This window comes from Cydia amplana, chromosome Z, assembly GCF_948474715.1.
Source record: "Cydia amplana chromosome Z, ilCydAmpl1.1, whole genome shotgun sequence".
Lineage (NCBI taxonomy): Eukaryota > Metazoa > Arthropoda > Insecta > Lepidoptera > Tortricidae > Cydia > Cydia amplana.
In genome coordinates, this window is record NC_086096.1 from 36,744,052 (window position 1) to 36,750,766 (window position 6,715).

Here is a 6,715-nt window from a genome sequence, read left to right on the forward strand (position 1 = left end):
ATGCGTATATAATACAGTTTCATATTATATATATGTGGAGGAACTGGAGGAAGACAAATGAGCGGAGATGAGAGCGAGTTGGTTGTAAATGTTATTATCCAGCGGATTGATGTAGGTACCATCAATCAATGTTATTGGTTGGTTTCCGCACTTACCGCGCGTCTTCTCTCATCTCCGCTTACTTAAGTTTACCTGGATATGCCTAGTAAAGTGTCATTCAATAGAACTTGCTAACTATGTAAACAAACCGCCATACTAAAATTGACACTAAATGTCAAATTACTAGTAACTTTTGTTTACATAGTTCGCAAGTTCTATTGAATGACACTTTACATATTTATTACCCGTAGACACTGAAATTAATAGTCTGAACGGATGTATGGAGTGAGCACTCTATGTATTTTTTTCTCTATGGACTTTACGCAAAAGGCTCGGGTAATACTAGTTATACCAGGGTAAACTTCAATTTAATTAACCTTCTAACATTACCCGTAACATATAGGTATATTATAGCCATTTTATTATATTGGTGTCGATGTCGATAATTAAGTAATTTTCTCAAGCACTAGACCATGAAAATTTCTAGGAGTCGATTAATTTTCGCACTCAGTCATTGTGTCAATAAATAAATAATGTGCTCTTTAATGGGTCTCAATTAAAAATGAACAGGTAATAAAGGGCTAACGTAAGAAATAAAGCTACCTGCGTAGATACCCTCAATACCCTGGCTTCCCATATGCGAAGCACTGTTGTTGGTCATATGGTGGATCGTGCGGTTGCATTCTCGGCACACAATATGTACATATGTCATCACAATATGTAATCCAATATATAAGTTAATGATGTCATCCACGGTAGAGCCATTGAGTTAATATTACTGGTCTGGGATGCTACTTGAATAAATGTGAACCGAGCATTAAGGCCGCTGCTAACATATATATTTTCAAAAACCACTATTCCACAATGCATGTGCCTATAAAAAAAACTCTCGGCCCGATTCGAGCTTTAAGATACGTCAAATAATTGGTCTAGATACGGTATGTCAGTGTCAAAAGTGACGTTTCTTCAAACAAATACGTCACTTTTGACACTGACATATCTAATCCACATCGTTATCTAGACGTAATATTTGACGTATCTTAAAGTTCGAATCGGGCCGTCTATTATCAATTATCTCTCTCTATTAGGTCATTAAGGTAAAATCGTGCCTTTATAGGGACAGTACCTACTATTAAAATAAAAGCGAGGGTAGTTGTCCAAGCATGGAAAATGAAGCTAATACGTATAAGGGGTGTTTTTGCTTTCTTAAGGGTTAAAGATTGAGTTTGTCACACTTGAAGCGCCCGAAGGGTGTCACTTGAACGTTCGGACGCGCTCGGTTACACTCGGCTTGCTCCGAACATCCCGCCAGTCAATCAGTGTACAGATGTAGTGCATAATTATTTTCCATCGTATTTTCAAGGAAACGTACGAACGTGTCGTGCTATTTCAGTCAGTCTCTGTACAAAAAGTACTGAGGTTGACTGAATTAGCACGACAAATCTTTTAATCACCATTTGATTGTAACTTTCATCATAATGTAGGTACATATGTATGTACCTAATACTAATACTAGGTACTAATACTCGTATTCGGGTCTAAGTATTTACTTAGGTAGGAACTTCATTTGTTTTTGACCCGAATACGAGTATTTCAGATATTATATCCTCTCGCATTACGTGACCCATTCATATCCGGAATTCCTGTGCGTGGAAAGGAATTCCAGAAATTTCTGTGACGTCCATATTAACTTATATCGTGTATTGCGTTAAATATTGGTTTCCCCCTACTGCACTATACGAAGTGAAGTACGAAGGCATACCTACCTAAAATATGTTTGCACATACTTATCACAAATAAATAAATATGTAAACTGAAAAAGAAAATGTTTAAAAATGTTTTTTTTTTCAAAAATAGTTATAAATTAGGTGTCGAAGTGCAAAGTTTATGGTCATTCAAAAAACCGGACAAGTGCGAGTCGGAGTTACCCACCGAGGGTTCCGTACTTTTTAGTTTTTATTCGTTATAGCGGCAACAGAAATCACGGTTCATGAGAATCATGAGATTACAGCCTGTGGTGGCAGCATGGTTCCATTTTTATCGCCTGTCACTATGCCTGTCACTTTCGTACTTACGTACTTGTTAGAACGTGACAGGCATGATGACAAGTGATAAAAATGCGACCGTGCTATGGCCGCTGGTGACAGACAGACTGACGAACAACTTAGTAATAGGGTCCCGTTTTTACCCTTTGCATAAATACGTCAAAGCAAACATGCGCGTTTGTGATATCGGTCATTTATAAACTTATTGTTTCTACTGTGTTATGCTGTGTGTATGTGTGTGTGTGTGTGTGGAATAATTAAATTATTTATGCCCACACCCGTGGAAGCCTAAACAAATGACATGACTAATGATGCGTGGAGGGCAGGTGCGGGCTTAGGGCGGCCGAGGGCGAGCGAATACGACATCGTGTCGAGGCAGCAATGTACCGTACAATGTCTGTGTACGGTACTGATGTGACGTTAGAAAGTTTTCAAAATTGCGAAATTTCAACAAAAGAATCTCTGAATCTTGTCAAATATTTGTATGGAAATTAATAATTACCATTTATACATTTCACTGATATTTTCTAAAAGTTTTTGAAAACATATGAAATGTTTTGTGTGTATGTGGGTAAGTGGATTCCCAACAAAAACTAAAATGTGAGATGAGACCCAAGTTCAGTAATAAGAATATGTGTCGTGGTAGATTCGCCGACAAAAAAATTGAGATTTATATGGGTGCCAAGTTCTGTGCTGCGTAGAAAATCCTGAAGTATCATGAATCTAGTATAACTGGATTGGGCATGAGTGGTGGGGATAACTGACAGAACGGGATAGTCTTATGTATCTTTCAGTAGGAGTAGCAGCGAAAGCGCTATTATTGTTTGTCCTTGTCACAGTCTCACATCTTGTTTTATTCCCCACCGTAAATTGACCACCGTGATTGGTCGAATTCATTTGTTGCCCACCATAATAAATAAATTCGACCAATCATAGCGGCGCAATGCGACGCTATGATTGGTCGAATTTATATGTTTTGTCCCTCACGGAGGCACGCGTAGACCACTTCTATAGGATGCTACCTTCTATGTGAAGTATGGTATTCTCCTACTAGTCAAATCAGTATTTTTCAGAACTGATGAAATATTACACAATGACGTCACGGCTCACGGTCAACTGACCTACTTTTTATATTTCTAACCGATAAAATAGAACTTGTGTTTGAAAATAACTGCTGTTTATGTTTTTCTACATACATATTTTTTTTACATCAAATTTCTATAAATAAATGTGGGGGACGGGGGTCTTGTTGTAACAGTTTTAGAAAAAAGGCCTGTATTGTCTAAAATATGTATAATTTTATGATTCTGAGTATGAGAGTTTGTAAAGTATTTATCTAAGCAGTAATTCCGATTACAAAATAATTTTAAATGTTTTACACCAGACACTCTATGAAAAACTGGGAGTTGTTATAACTTACCCCGTAATTTTTTTTCAATACCTGGTCGAAACAGAGCTCGTATGCACATCTACTCGCTTCGATGTCTGGCGGGGCAATGGCAAATTTACGTTATTCCTCGAGTTATAAGAAAGTCTTCCAGCAAAAAAAAAGCATTAAAATATTTTTAATTCCCCGTCAAAATTGAGCGTTACTACTTACCCCTGTTACATTAAGCCCCCAGCTCCCCTACCTAGGTACTGTGTATAATTGCATGAATTCTATAGTAATTTAAATTGTTTTTTATTTTTATTTACTCGTAATGCATGTTAATTATAAGGTAAAATGGTTCGCCGAGTTTGTTGCCGGTCCCATATTGGGATACCCTCCTCCAATTGAGGGGGATATACATCTTCTCGAGGCAGAGCTGTAGGGTTGGAGGATGCTGTTTGAAAAAAATACTATTTATCCGGTTCCCTAATAGTTTGACGTTGTAATCGCACGACTGATATTAATAGCAAGTGTGCAATCGTCCTAAAATTTAATTCAAATTGATAAGGCATTGAATAAAGAAGCCTACAGCCGACGTACTCGTACAATTTTGCACCTTACCCCTTTGTGATAAGGCGGAAAATGTAAACATAATCTTTTATTTCCAATGTACAGTCGTCATCTATATCGAAGCGGCCGAGGTGCTCACAAATATCTGAGCACACATCTATTGTCAAGGCGTTAGAGTGCGTGTTGAGACCATTTTGATCATTTCGGCCGCCCCGACGTATCTGATGGCGACTGTACATCTGTACAATCGTTTCCAAAATAACCCTTTTAATAAATTATGACCTTCCATCGGAATAATATTTTTTTAAATTGTAGGTAAAATAGAATTATCTAAATATTAGAGACATATCGTATAGTCAGCTTAATTGATTCAATTTCTATTAAAAATATTCATATTTCGTGTTGAAAAGCGTAATTTTTCAGCCAACTTAGCCAATATGAAAATGTCAACACCTTGAGTAGGTACGTAGTATTTTTCAAACAGCATGGGTACGGTGATACGTACATGTCATCTCCATACAATTTATAAACCTAAAACGCAAAATCTCGCAAAACAGTACGATCGTCCACACTGTTAATCTGGGCATGTTAACTGTACAGTCACCATTATAAGTCATAAGCCAAGGTGCTCACAAATATCTGAACACGCCTCTATTGTATGGGCGTTAGAGTGCGTGTTCAGATACTTTTGAGCACCTTGGCAGATCCGATATATCTCGGTGGACCATATGCCTATTGTAATAAGGTCCACCGACGTACAGTGTTGCTGAGAACTGAGATGACATTTGTAACCGTACCCATGCTGTTTGAATATCTTATCTTATACCTTTAAACGAGCAATTCTTGTATATTTATTTATTTATATGTATATATATTTCGGGGATCTCGGAAACGGCTCTAACGATTTCGATGAAATTTTCTATGTGGGGGTTTTTGGAGCGAAAAATCGATCTAGCTAGGTCTTATCTCTGGGAAAACGCGCATTTTCGAGTTTTTATATGTTTTCCGAGCTTTTCTCGGTCTCCCAGATATTATATTATCTACTTATATTATTATGACAAATTTCATCTACTTATATAATTTTTACAGACATAGGCCAACACGGTTACCCTCACGCGCTCCCACTACGGGTTGGTAGCTTCTAACAACCGTAATGTTATAAACAATATTAGTCTCTACTATTCTAACGTTGCGTATACCATTTCTACTCATCGTTTTAGAACATCTGCCGCCCCTATAATTATACTCTTAACTGCCCATATGTGGACCCTATGTGTATGTGAATAAGGTTCAAGTAAATTCAGGTAAGTGTTGATGGTGTACAGTTAATAAATAATAATGTAGTAGTATGTTGTGTCATTTCATCGTATAGGGGTTGTTTTCACCTTTTTTTTAATGGTCATTTTAGTTAGCCCGCAGATCATTTTATAGTGTTAATATAGTTAGTTACAGATGTAGGTAGTGCATAATTGTTTTCCATCGTATTTTCTCGGAAACGTTACTATTTGTCATGCTACTTCAGTCAACCTCAGTACTTTTTGTACCGAGACTGACTGAAATAGCAAAACACGTTCGTACGTTTCCGTGAAAAAACTATGGTTAATAATTATACACTACATTTGTATCTGTTTATATTGTGGTGTTGGGGTCATTATTTTAGATTTAGCTCCAGCAGAGTCATTAGAATTAGATATATAAACAAATGTCATAGCATAGGACTTTCATAGAAAATTGTACTAGGCCTTACAGTATCTAAACTATAGAAGGCGTGTGTTTTTGGTACTCAGACAACGATATACATATATAATATACAAATACTTTAATACATAGAAAACACGACTCAAGAACAAATACATGTACTCATCACACAAATAAATGCTATTACCTGGATCCCAGGCCCATAGATACTAAAAGCTTTCATAAACTAGATTAAGCTGCAGAGTTAAGTGACCCCCCCCCCCCCGTGCAAACAAATTTCAGGGAGCTCACTTAACTCTGCAGCTTACCGTACTTATCTAACTTAGATAGGCGCTGTGTAAGATTGAATCGTCACACTTTTGATCATCACTACCTTTATAAAACAAAGCCCCCATCTGTTTGTGTGTGTATGTCCTCGATAAACTCGATAACTACTAGACGGATCTTTATGCGGTTTTTACTTTTCAATAGAGTGATTCTTCAGGAAGGTCTAGATGTATAATCTGTTAAGGTTTTGTGTAACCCGTCACTAGTAATCTTGATAAAATACACTTGCCCCGTTAACTTTACAATACTAAAACTAAAACGAATACACACTGTAACAGATTTTTGTCATTACATTAATTAGAAACACACTATAATTCACACTTATTTTAATGGTTGACCTTTGAACCATACACTTAAATAAAAACCTTATTACTTACAAGTTAAGGTTGAAATTTAATTATTTACCTTTTTAATATAATTCCAATGGACGGTTTCCACTTAAGCAGATGTTCCAATAGGAATAAAAGTAACAATTTGCATTCATCATAACCCTTAACGCAATACAATTAAAGTTGAAATTGATTTAAAACAGCAGTATTATAACTTGGTAAACAAGTGTTAACAGTAACAAGTGGATGTCAAAAAATGTATTTTATAAGTTAAACTT